Below are 14,353 nucleotides of genomic sequence, written 5' to 3'. Positions count from 1 at the left end.
TTCCATATTGAAACCTTACAAATTCTTTGACTATTCAGGGTTATTGTAACCCTGTTTTAACCAAGCTGTTTGGCTATGCCAATGCGAGGGTACCAGTTTAAGCCCACCATAGCATTTATAACGCAATGGATGAGCTAAAAAGGTCTGTCTATTAAGTTTCATACTCCTAGGTTAGCGGTCAATCATTTTCCCTCCGACAAGTTGTTATTCAGATCATCCTTATACGTGTAATATACTGATCAACAACACAATATAAACAAGTGATGCTCGTTATGCCCTCTGAGCGCCACTTTGTCGGCAACATTTGCTGGACTGCATGAAGGTGTTTTTTTTTAAGACTATGAGAGTCATTGGTTTTTGACATTCAGACCCCAAAACAATATGATTCATATTTTAATCCATTTCAACTAAGATGTGAAGTTTCAGGTACAAGATGAAGAAATTCTCAAATAATTGTACAGTCACTGTATCCCAAACATCATTTACTGTGATTTCAACCTTTTACCTACCAACACAGAAACAATACGTATCATTTATTGGATAAGATAAATCTACAAGTAGAGTGATATGGGTCTTATTCTTTGTGTTTCATAAACGACGTTGATCAAACAATATTAAAGTGACATTTTACTTTAACCTACTGATATACCAGAAATAGGGCACATCTTCTTGTCAGGTGCGGCCTTAAGTACTAACAAAGTTTCAACATAAAGAATGCCAAGCCGAAAAATATTAAGTAGACAACACTTGGTCTACATAAACCCAATGACCGAAATATGCAAAACCACCAATATCACAATATTGACCTGTTAGTATTGAAACTATGTCATAAGATCTGTCCTAAAAAGATATCAAGAAATGTTCAATTGAATTTTATTACTAAAGACAGTGTTTGAATCATTTTTAATATTCATGTATATTAAAAATATAATTTAGAAAGATTTAAGGCTTCAATCGTGTAAGGCAAAAGGTTTTGTATGCATCAAACTAAGTAGTTCACTCTATCAACATGACTATCTGGTATCCCTATCTTTACCAAACTTGGTGAAAATGTTTATTGACATACTATTGTGGACGGGTTTGATAACCTGACTGCTTCAGAAATTCGTCAATAGCTCTTATTTCTTCCTAAAATGGTGTAATGGTTATAGTGTCAATAACGGACATAAATCTTGAAAAATTATCATCAGATTTAATTTTCGCTACTTCGCAGCTAAAATCATTCTTGACAATTTAATAGTTCTCAATTCAGGATTGTTCTTACGCAAGATCATGCATTACAATTGCTCTATGAAATATAACGTCTTTGTTTCGAAACCACCGTAACTGAATGTTTGATCAAATACAACATCGATTTAGAATCAGAGGAGATAAGGCCATTCCACTTTATTCCTTTCCAATAATATAAACCAACGTCCTAATTTTGATTCATAAAACTGTTAAATCCCTTGCTAAAAAAATCATGTAGTTTACTCACTATGATTTTATTTCAATTCTTAAATTCCTAAGTATTTTTTTTTGTTTTATATGCAACACAATGTCTGCTATGCCTCAATATTATAAAACTATTGATATGTTCAAATGCTCACTTTGTCATTAACATGTTTGGCTTTACAGTACACATTTTTTTCGGTCTTATTTTAAAGCAAATAATATGTAACACTCTTAGCGTATAAATTGTCCAAGCGTATGGTCAATATCCTGTGATGCGATTATATGTTGTCATTTTTTTGGAGGATTTTTTATTCAATAAAACGTTCGCCTAGCTGTTCAAGGGTTGTATGTTTGTTTTCCAGAACGATCTCAAAATAAACAGTTCTCTATATACGACCTCAACAAGTATTGGTACATATTTTATTCTATTCCCAGTTTTTACGTTGGTGACAAAAAATCAAATTTATAATTTCCATCGACAAACAAAAACATTATTTGAAATGTTTTGCTTCAAATAATTTTCAATAGTATGGCTAACACTTATCATCATCTTTGTAGATCACAAATAACATGAAATTCAAACGAAATAGGTCTGATTAAAGACAGCTTCAAATAACACCTTCAACACAATATGTGAGCGAGTTCCTTTAACATAAATCTTAAACGAGACACTTATCACAAAGAGTTCACGAGCCCACAACCTTAAAGCCCTTTATCTTGGCGCATTTTACACAAACGTTAATGAGCCCATTCAAATCAAGCGTTAACGAGTCCTATTAACACATTGCGTGTACAAGCCCGTTTAAGAAAAAAACGTGATTGAGCCCCTTCAACACATTCGTAGAGGAAGGCCATTTACACAAGGTGTGGACGAGCCCTTAAAAATGTGTGAACGGGAAATTGCACAATTCATTTTTACAAAAATAACAAAAGAGCACCTTTAACACAAAGCATGAACAAGTCCTTTTGCACAAAGATTGAAGGAGTCCCTTAACACAAAGCGTGAACAAGTTCATTAACACAAAGCTTATGCATACCTTAACACAAGGCGTGAGCGATTCCCTTAAACAAAAAGCGTGAACGAGTCCTTTTGCACAAAGCTTGAAGGAGTCCCTTAACACAAAGCGTAAACGAGTCCTTTAACACAAAGCTTACGAGGCCGTTAACACAAAGCTTGAAGGAATCCCTTAACACAAAGCGTAAACGAGTCCTTTCACACAAAGCTTGAAGGAGTCCCTTAACAAAATTGCGAACGAGTCCTGTAACACAAAGCGTGAACGAGTCCTTTAACACGAAGCATGAAGGAGTCCTTTAACACAAAGCATGAACGAGTCCTTTAACACAAAGCGTGAACGAGTCCTTTAACACAAAGCGTGAACGAGTCCTTTAACACAGAGCGTGAACGAGACCCTTAACACAAAGCGTAAACGAGTCCTTTAACACAAAGCGTGAACGAGTCCTTTAACACAAAGCTTGAAGGTGTCCCTTAACACAAAGCGTGAACGAGTCCTTTAACACAAAGCTTACGAGGCCCTTAACACGAAGCTTGAAGGAGTCCCTTAACACAAAGCGTGAACGAGTCCTTTAACACAAAGCGTGAACGAGTCCCTTAACACAAAGTGTGAACGAGTCCTTTAACACAAAGCTTACGAGGCCCTTAACACAAAGCTTGAAGGAGTCCTTTAACAAAAATCGTAAACGAGTCCTTTCACACAAAGCGTGAACGATTCCCTAATTACAAATTGCGAACGAGTCCCTTAAAACAAAGCGTGAACGAGTCCTTTAAAACAAAGCGTGAACGAGTCCTTTACCACAAAGCTTACGAGGCCGTTAACACAAAGCTTGAAGGAGTCCCTTAACGCAAAGCGTAAACGAGTCCTTTAACACAAAGCTTGAAGGAGTCCCTTAACAAAATTGCGAACGAGTCCTTTAACACAAAGCGTGAACGATTCCTTTAACACAAAGCTTGAACGAGTCCTGTAACACAAAGTGTGAACGAGTCCTTTAACACGAAGCGTGAAGATGTCCTTTAACACAAAGCGTGAACGAGTCCTTTAACACAAAGCCTGAACAAGTCCTTTAACACAAAGCTTGAAGGTGTCCCTAAACACAAAGCGTGAACGAATCCTTTAACACAAAGCTTACGAGGCCCTTAACACGAAGCTTGAAGGAGTCCCTTAACACAAAGTGTGAACGAGTCCTTTAAAACAAAGCGTGAACGAGTCCCTTAACACAAAGCGTGTACGAGTCCTTAAACACAAAGCTTACGAGGCCCTTAACACAAAGCTTGAAGGAGACCCTTAACAAAAAGCGTAAACGAGTCCTTTAACACAAAGCGTGAACGAGTCCTTCAACACAAAGCTTGAAGGTGTCCCTTAACACAAAGCGTGAACGAGTCCTTTAACACAAAGCTTACGAGGCCCTTAACACGAAGCTTGAAGGAGTCCCTTAACACAAAGCTTGGACGAGTCCTTTAACACAAAGCGTGAACGAGTCCCTTAACACAAAGCGTGAACGAGTCCTTAAACACAAAGCTTACGAGGCCCTTAACACAAAGCTTGAAGGAGTCCCTTAACAAAAAGCGTAAACGAGTCCTTTCACACAAAGCGTGAACGATTCCCTAATTACAAATTGCGAACGAGTCCTTAAACACAAAGCGTGAACGAGTCCTTTAACACAAAGCGTGAACGAGTCCTTTAACACAAAGCGTGAAGATGTCCTTTAACACGAAGCGTGAAGCAGTCCTTTAAAACAAATCGTGAAAGAGTGCTTTAACACAAAGCGTGAACGAGTCCTTTAACACAGAGCGTGAACGAGTCCTTTAACACAAAGCCTGAACGAATCCTTTAACACAAAGCGTGAACGAGTCCTTAAACACAAAGCGTAAACGAGCCCTTTAAGACAAAGCTTGAGGGTGTCCCTTAACACAAAACGTGAACGAGTCCTTTTACACGAAGCTTGAACGAGTCCCTTAACACAAAGCGTGAACGATTCCCTTAACACAAAGCGTGAACGAGTCCTTTAACACAAAGCTTGAAGGAGTACCTTAACACAAAGCGTGAACGACTCCCGTTACCATTAAAAGTGAACGTGCCCCTTGATCATATAGCATGAATGAGGCCCGAAAAATACAACGTATATTAGTCCCTATAACACGAAACGTTAACCAGCCCCTTGAACTAAAAGCTTTAAAGCTGCACTCTCACAGATAAACCGTTTGTATAACTTGTGTTTTTTTTTGTATCGGAAAGAGCAAATTTTGGCGTCAATATCTGCCAACTAATGATAAAAGATTGCTGACAAAAGATCAGATCGCAGATGTTCATATTTATGTTTAAAGTAATGTTTAATGGCGTAAACCTTTACAAACGGTTTAAGAAGTATGCATAAAACATCAATTTTTGAACTGAAATATATAAATCTACGATCTATTTCTTGACAGCAGTCTAATATACCTGGTGTCCATGCATTTGCACAAGTTTGCTCGTTCGAAGTCTAAAACTAAAAATAATAACGTTTAATCTGTGAGAGTGCAGCTTTTAAGAGTCACTTAAGAACAAAGCATCAACGTATATATATATATATATATATATATATATATATATACCTTTGTTTATGTCATTTGTTTGCATCTGGTTTTATCTGATCATTCAAAGTAAATAAAAAATATTAAAAGATAATAACATCATCAAAGCTATTAACAAGTTCTTGTAAATATACTATTATTAAAAATACCTGTTCAAAATGAGAAGCGAGAGAATGTACCTTTCATTCGGCAACTGCTTCAGGACTGACATGCTATTGGACTTTGCGTTTGACTCTACAATATTAATCAAAGCGCTGAAAGCGCTGCAAGACTGTCGGTGACATAACTGAAGCAAGCAAACACTACCGCAAAGTTCTTTTAAATGAAACGTGATCAAATGATTTCATACAAATGATGACCACTCTTTAAGGTAGATGAAGAAGGATAAATGTGATTATAATAAGCACAAATATATTGGCCCTACTTAATCATGTATCCAATGGCCTACAAGATTCTTAATTCAAATTTCCTAATTTTGAACCGCTTTAAATTAGTTAAATGCATATTCATTATGTTAAAATTGCTTCAATTTATGACATCGCTTATAACAGTTTCAGTAAGCAATTACATTCCTTCATTTCATTAGGGTCTGTTGAAGCCTATGTCTTTAAAATGCAAATACAATACAAACTATACCCAATATTCAAGGGACATAATAAAATATAACTTTAAAATGATGCTCTTTCAAGCCTAAAAATGCCTCCCAGAACTTTTATCAACAGAGTCCACATATCTACAAAATTTGTGCTCGAGTTACATTCTTTGATATAAAAGTGAAAACAAATCTGCATGGTGCTGTGGCATCATACCATGAAAAAAACTAATATCTTTAAAATTTGTTTTCTAGTTTGTTTTTATTATAAAAGTGTTAATAAATCTGCATGGTGCTGAAGAAATAAAAAACTAATGTCTTAAATTTCAAACCTGCAGCATTAATTAGCGCCATGTTGTCAAGAATATCTGGACAATTGAATGAAATATGCATGGACCGAAATGACAGCTGGTTTTTCATTGACAAAAGATGCCTTTGAGGCAGTTTTAAGATTATGCTATTCAAAGTATGAGGGTAGTTGGTACAGTTTTCACTCATATTCAGATGATGGCTGATATTTGCTGATAAACATGTATCCTCTTAGCAACAGGGAATAAGTAAATGACATAGTTTTAATGACCAATATTGGAGATGTGACCTTGACCTCCAAATGCAAAGGGGTCATCTGCTGGTCACCCCAAACCTACATTTCAAGTTTGATGACATGGGTGCAGACTTTGTCGAGTTGTCACACAGGCAAGCTTTTTTGCGTTCAATGGTCTGTGACAAATCAATAGGGCTCACCTACTGGTCAGGCCCAACCCTAAAGTCAAGTTGTTCAAGGGCCATGGGTGCAGGCTTTGTCCAGTCATTATTAGTACAACCTTTAAGCATTCAAAGTCACTGTGACCTTGATTTTTGACCCAATGACCCCTTAAATCAATAGGATCTTCTAATAGTCAGACTTAGCCTCCATGTTGAGTTTGAGGGCCATAGGTGCAGGCATTGTCAACTTATCAGTCAGATGTATGATTTGACACCTTCCTGTTCAAGGTCACTGTGACCTTTGACCATATTACCCCTAAAATCAAAAGGGGTCATCTACTGGTTAAACCAAACTTTCATGTCAAGTTTGACAATAGGTCTAAGAATTGTAGAGTTATCACCCGGAAAAGCTTTGGTCTACTGTCAGACAGACGGACGTAGTGGCCAACATGTGCAAAGCAATATACTCCTCTTCTTTGAAAGGGGCATAATAAATTGAAATTGATTAAATATTTTTGTTTATTATGTTAATTAACTTACACTACATACAACAAGTACCATTTTGATATTTTCGAATGCTCATTTGGGCATGTACATGGGTTTTGATCTGACTATGAACATGAAACTACATAGTGATGTTCCCTCCTATCAATTCTAAATTTAAATAACCATGAGAAAAAAAGAATGTTTTCACTGCACCATGAATAAATATGTCAAACAAAATAAATGTCAAGTTATTCAAGATTAATTTAACACTGTTCTTTTGATGATTTCCGTGCGTTCCTGACTGCAGGTTTTTCCCATTTTCCCACACAGTTATTTCATATTGGCCTTACAAGGTCAGATCTTGAGCTGGGTCTTCATTGCTGGACACCATCTCTTTATCTCCACAGAAAACACACTGGTGCAAGTTTCACTGCAACAACTGCAAAAAAGTTATATTATATTCTAACTGAACTCTGCATCAATATTCAATTATTTTTTATTGGATTTAGGAAATGTCTTTGTTTTAAAGGGTTCATATAAATTAATGCATTTTTTTTTCAATTTAATGCATGATCATGCTGGACTCTTTGACATTGATGGTTAAAACAAAGAAGGCATATGATTTGTGTACAGATTAAACATTATTAATTATAAATGTGTTCTTTAATTAATAGACAAGTGGCAACAATTTCCCCAGTTAAAAAAGCTTACATTTGTATATCTGCAGATTAATCATTTGCATTTCTTTTGCTTTGACCATTTAAGTCAAATGAGTTAGACATGATAATGCATTAAAATAAGAAATATATTTTTGGGCATCAATCTATAGTGTGTGCCTTCAATCCAGAAATAAATTTCTTCTCAACAGATGCTAAATTATAAAAAAATATATAAACCAAGATTTTGATTATGACATACCTGCATAGTTAGTGGTCTCCATAACTGCTCAGAAATGCTCCCTATGACAAACTAAGTGCTGGTGTATGGCTGGGTAATAGTGCTGCTCCAACCAATAGCGCAATTCTTCCTACAGGTGGACCAGCTCCGCAATATGGTTTCTGTCATGGCAGTGATAACAGTATGTAACATGCCCTTTTCTACTTTCCAGAGAATGAATCTTCCAATCTAAATTACAAATTTAAGAACAAATATATACATATGCACATGTAATGTTGTTAAAAACAAACCATTTAGATGCCACAAAACTATAAGATTTTAGGTGAAAATTGAGCCAAATCAACACATTTAGTCATTTAAAGCTGCACTCTCACAGATTTACTGTTTTTACAACTTTTGTATTTTTTATCTTGGATTGACCTATTTTTTTTGCTAAAATATCTGCAAACCAGTGATATAAGACTACTGACAAAATATTAGATTGCAGACTTCCATATTTCAGGTCGAAAACAAAGGTTTTATGGCTTAAAGCGTTACTAACGGTTTAAGAAAAATGCATAAAACATTTTGAACTTAAATATAAACATTTTCTGACAAATTTATTGTCAGCAATCTTATATGAATGGTTAACATGCATTTTCACATAAATTGGCCCGTTCCAAGACAAAACAATAAATAAAGTAGTCAATACGTTCAATCTGTAAGAGTGCTGCACTCTCAGTCACAGATTGAAGGTTTTGACAACTTCTTTTACGTTTTGGCTTGGAATAAGCCAATGAAAAGCAGTATGAAAACTGATGAAATAAGTATGCTGACAAAAGATAAGATCATGTTTTTTATATTTACATTTGTAACTATTGGTTTGATGGTTAAAAGCATTACTAACGCTTTACTAATAATGAGATTTTTGGCACAGAACATCATCTTTTGACCGTATTAAAATAAGAAAACAGCGTTCCAATATTTTCAGTTGTCTTTTTTGACTGAATTAATATAAGAAAGCAGCGATCCCCTTTTTCCAGTTGTCTGTTATGTCCAGTGTTCAGAAATTCGCATAGAATAATTCATTACAAGACCAAGAAATAAAAAAGAGTTGGTAAAACACAATCTGTGAGAGTGCAGCTTAAACATATGATATGCATTATCAGTCAAGTGCAGACCTACTCACATCCTGGCTACACAACCAGTACATTCATCAGCTTTACTGATTCGAACCAGGCACATTTGTATTGGTAGACTAGCATTTTACCATTCTGTGCTGGCCAGTAAAGTTCTCATTTGAATTAGAATTCAAAATGTATATACCTTTGTTCATTTTTTTGCCACCTCTGTTTCAACTGAACTTCCTAAATGAATGAGAAGTTTCAAAAAATAATTACAGTATCTCAGTAAATACCTGCATTTATGTGTTTCTTGTGCAATCTGTCAGCTTTGATAGGCTCAGGTTTCATTTTGTCCACCTCAATACTTGTAATCTTCTAGTCTGATGTACTGCCATCCAATTTTTAAGTCAGGTCAGGCAGCCATTTCAGCTTTGTTCCAGTTGATTGTATCAGATGATGTTAACAATACTAGCCTTGTATCCAGGCACTTCTCAATCTGAAAGTTTACAAAAGAACATGGCCTGTAATATTTAATAAAAAAATCATAATTGTTTACTCCTGGATGATGGGTTCCATGACCATGTGAACACTTGCATGGAGATCTGTCAAACTGAGCTAACTGGGTAACTGATTTTTAGGCAGCTCCCAGCTTGGCTCTTCAATTGACAGGTGCATTATACATGACAGAGACAATAAATCAAACACTTGAAGCACTAGTCCAAACAATAGTAACTTAACTGATCTTTTTACAAATTTTGAAATGGCATATCCTTCACATATAATTTTTTTGTACCAAAAGTGGGTAGCTATTCCGATTGGGATTCCGGATCAGATAATTATATATATCTAAAATATGAGTTATGTACACAAAAAATAAAAGCTGACGAATTATTATGAGTTTGATGAGTGTTTTTCTTCATTTCATACTGTCAAAACATAATGATATAAACTGTTATACATGAAGATCACCTGCATTAGGCTGCGGTGCATAGATTTAAATAGATGTAAAATGGTTGTGTTTTTTCATGCATTAAATGCTTGTTTTGTGAAAAAAATCTTTGCACTTACATGGTAATAACTAAAATACGAATATAAACCTTTAATATCTATATTTCAAACATATAATACTTATCTAACTACGATTTCAATATCTTTCACCCCCCACCCTGTTTTGCACAAACCCGATTAGACGTAAGGGATTGGAAGAATCCCATATAACACGTCTATTCTTTTAGACTATTGAAGCACATATGTTCTTTTTTGATGGTTGAGACGTTTCAGGTTAAACAACAATTAAAACTGCAAAATAATTTTAGTGAATAATCAACTCTGAATTGAAAGTAACGTGAAGATGTTGTAGTGAAGGATTTGCCATATATATATATATATATATATATATATATATACATTTTTTTTAATCGTAAAAAGAGTCCATCAACGTACAAATATTTAGACTAAGAGATGTAGATCAGATAGATGTACCTTCTAGTCCCAATAATTGTACGTTGACAGATTTTTTTACGATTTTTGATACAGTAAATCCTTCACGTACAAATTGTTTTGTACGAAAAGTGGGTAGTTATTCCGATCGGGATTCCCGGTTAAAGCATATTGCATCTATAACATATCATAAAAACAAGAAATATTACCAGATAATGTTATTTTATATAAATTCCGTAACCAAAAAGTAATATCAAGCAAATAATTATGAGTTTGATGGTTTTTTCTTCATTTAATTCTGTCAAAACATAACAATATATACATGAAGGGCACCTGCAAGGCTGCAGTTCACAATTTTAAAACAATTGGAACATTTCGGCCATCAATTGTAACAACTCGCCATCTTCGGTAAGCTTCGAGATAGTCAATCCCTGTTGGATACTGGCTGAGGTGTTCAGATTGTTCAGCCAAGGCCGAGTTGTTACGATTGTATTATCTCGAAGCTTGTCGGAGGTGGCCGAATTATTACGATTGGGTCAAGTTGTTCCACTTGGCATAATTGTTGTCTGTATCAGTCAACTTACCTTTTAATGAAAAGGTAAATAATGTGTTTTAATGCATTAAATGCTTGTTTTTTTTTGCAAAATAGCTTTGCACTTCCATCTTAAAATATGAATATAAATCTTTACTTTATTATCCATTTCAACCATAAAATACTTCACTTAATACAATTTCAATATTTTTCAAACACCCCCGCTTTTTGCACAAAACCGTTTAGACGTTAGGGATTGGAAGAATCCGGTATAACACGTCTATTATTTCAGACTAATGTACATGTACCTTCGTGTCCAAAATCGATCACTTCCTGGCAGCTCATTTCTGGATTGTCTCCATCTAAATTTAACATTTTTAGACGCATACATTGATGCCATTTTTGCTTCGATAGCACTAAATACAGGTCGGTTATTTTGTAGAAGAACGTGTTCGAAGTAACATTCAATTTCATTTCCGCATAATCGCCACCATATTGTGTATGACTTTAAAAACTACACCCTATAGTCCAAAATAACAATAGGCATAACGTTGACACACTGTGATAGGTATAATCCAAATAATTTACTCAAACAAATACAATAGTTCGATTGCTGCTGAAAAAAATCATTTGAAACATAAAAGCTATTTCACAAAATATTACATGACATGAACTCTTTAACCGCGTATGATTTATTTATTAATAACTTTCATTCATAAAATAAGTTCTTTGCCGGGGTTTGCCGGGTCAGTCTTGAATGTCGGGATATGTGTGACGTCACACGGGGTGCAAACATGTGGTGTAGCTTACTATTGGATGTAGGGTAAAATGACTTCGTATGTAAATGCTATACTTTCATTATTTTTCATTATTTTGTTCAATAAAACTCACCAAATTGCAACGGTACAACTATACTAAGAGTAACACGCAATGTTTGTCATAAAAAAGGCAATAACTCGTTAAATACACATAAGTAGGTACTTGACGCCCCACATTCACGTAAGTAGTTCTGTTGCTACGCAGGTGGTGTGTATTAATATATTCATGTTCAATATGTCGTGTCAGGCGACTAGTCGCGTTTCTGAAATACCGCTCTCTAAAGACTGTCGGCTTGCAGCCGACAGTCTAATAATGAAATATATTTAAAACAAACAACGTTTGACAGGTATGTTAAGTTGAAGTCCGGTATGATTAAACTTTACACTGGACCAGGCCGATTCTAAAATGGATTTGTATTAATTTAAAATGTGAATAATGTTTGGTAAAAGAAAACACTATAACCGCAAATATGCATATATGGCAACACAGGCTAATATGTTTTAATTTTAACTTTATAACTCCACCCTAATGTTACTAAGGAACAAACAAGAGGTTTAACATGGGCATACATCAAATTTTACGTCCGCACAAAAAAACATGTCGATTTTTTTTAAATATATATTTTTGTTTTATATATTAAATTTTTTATTTCAAATTTTTTTTGTGGAGTTTTTTAAATAATTGGGCGGCGGATCCGTTTAAGGGCAAGTTTAAGCCTTCAATAAGAGCTTCCCGCCCCCCCACCCCGAAATAAAACAAAAATGTACTGTACACAACCACTGTTGATTGATCTTGATCTATTTGCCTAGACCCCTCTTATCAGATCTCCGATCGGAGTTTTATTAAAGTAATGGACCCTTAATAGCCCTGAGCTAATAAACAAATACACAGGAAATTGGCCCCTACTGTGACACCAGTGCAATAAGCAGGAAATGCATAGCAGGGGATTATCATACCAAACATTCCTTAAACTAGGCATTAAACTAATTTAGTTTTTCAAAAAAGCCTTACATGTAAACAAAAATGTCATCAATATCTAATTAATCTCAATAAACAACACTTCATGTAGGTTTTTCGATTAGAACAATTAAGAACATTTACTTATTCTAATAGATCATATGATAAGCAAAAGCGTTTCCAATTAAAACAATATTTTTTTTATTGCATACTTTACAACAGGTGAAATAAATACCTTATAACAACAAATTTAGTAAAGCCCTTATTGCAACAGGTGAAATATAATTACTTCATTACAAAAGGTAATTAAATTCCTATTTACCACAGGTAACATATATTAAAGTTTCAACAGGTAGGTTAGATTCTTTATCTCAACGAGTGGAATAGATGCCTCATTTCAACAGGTTAACTTTACCTTACTGCATTATGCAAACATAAAAACATTCTTGCAAGGGTAAAAAAATACTTTATTGCAGCAGCTTCAAACAATTTTGACATAAGGCGACCCCACTACTACTTTTGCTGCTTTGTCGAATACCGGCGCGCACGTTAAATGAATTAAAAAATTTAACTCACGAACAGGTAAAAATTAATGATTATAACTATTTGTTGTTGTTGTTGTTGTTGTTATTGATATTGATATTGTTGGTGGTTAAGGTGGTGCTGCTGGAGGTCCTAGTGGTGTGGTTATTGCTGTGGTGGTGTTTTGATTAAGCTGTTGTGGCTAAAAAAAAATATGCAGCTGACAACGGGAAAGCCCCAAAAATGTATATAAAAATACTAAATTTCATATGAATGTCCTCCAGTTCGATTTTGATTTCCTTTGTTTCTACTTAAAGTGTCTAATTAGCTTTATTTAGGTAAAAATAATGATAATGAAAGTATTTTTTGTTGTTGTTGTTGGAGTAATTGTTGCTGTAGTTGTTGTTGTTGTTGTTGTTGTTATTGATATTGTTGGTGATCGAGGTGGTGCTGCTGGATGTACTAGTGGTGTGGTTATTGTTGTGGTTGTGTTTTTCTGTTGTTGTTGTTGTTGTTGTTGTGGCTAACAAAAAAATATGCAGCTGACAACGAGAAAGCCCAAAAATTGTATATAAAAACACTAAATTTCATATGAATGTCCTTCAGTCCGATTTTGACTTCCTTTGTTTCTACTTAAAGCTGCACTCTCACAGATTTACCATTTTTACAACTTTTTTTATTTTTTGTCATGGAAACTAAATATCTGCAAACCAATGATAAAAGATCTTATCGCAGATTTTTCATATTTCCTTTCGAAAATTAATGTGTTATGACTAAAACCGTTACTAACGGTTTAAGAAACATGGATAAAACATCATTTTTTTATCTTAAAAATATAAATTTGCGATCTAATTTTTGTCAGCAGTCTTAAATAAATGGTTTCCATGGATGTTCGCAAAAATTGGCTTGCTCCAAGACAAAAAATAAAAAAATTGTCAAAACGTTCAATCTGTGAGAGTGCAGGTTTAAAGTGTCTGCTTGTCTTTATTCGACCCACAACTATGCTTTAGGATTTTCGTCAGATTATAACTTGATATGCTGCAAAAAGTATCCGTGTATTTATTTTTGAATTTCCTCGTTATAATTAAATATAAACTGTAGCTAGTGACAGCTCACAACATCTGTATTCATGTTTTATTGTCAATCGGTCTTTTTCTTGTTCTTAAAGGTAGTACTTTTTAATTTTAGTATTGACACATTTGTCGAAACTTGCAATTAATCTTAGTGGTTCAAAGAAGTAAATTTACGCACTGGTTTGTATCAAGCAGGCTCAACCCTGG

The 14,353-nt window shown here is 34.6% G+C and overlaps 1 long non-coding RNA gene across 2 annotated transcripts; it reads right to left on the bottom strand.

The window, feature by feature from the left end:
- Positions 1–7,087: 7,087 nt before the first annotated feature.
- Positions 7,088–11,185, bottom strand: LOC128222988 (uncharacterized). 2 transcript variants are annotated; one of them, XR_008259266.1, is made up of 4 exons: positions 11,084–11,185; positions 9,097–9,299; positions 7,722–7,928; positions 7,089–7,242 (listed from the first exon to the last, which is right to left on the bottom strand). It is a non-coding gene; the product is annotated as an uncharacterized LOC128222988 (long non-coding RNA). The 2 variants fall into 2 exon arrangements; XR_008259265.1 differs by lacking the exon at positions 11,084–11,185 and having other exon boundaries at positions 7,088–7,242; positions 9,097–9,768.
- Positions 11,186–14,353: the final 3,168 nt, after the last annotated feature.

Source organism: Mya arenaria, chromosome 17 (genome assembly GCF_026914265.1).
Source record: "Mya arenaria isolate MELC-2E11 chromosome 17, ASM2691426v1".
NCBI classification, from domain to species: Eukaryota; Metazoa; Mollusca; class Bivalvia; order Myida; family Myidae; genus Mya; species Mya arenaria.
The sequence above is the reverse complement of the archived record's forward strand: the minus strand, read 5'-3'. Positions and strand labels throughout refer to the sequence as shown.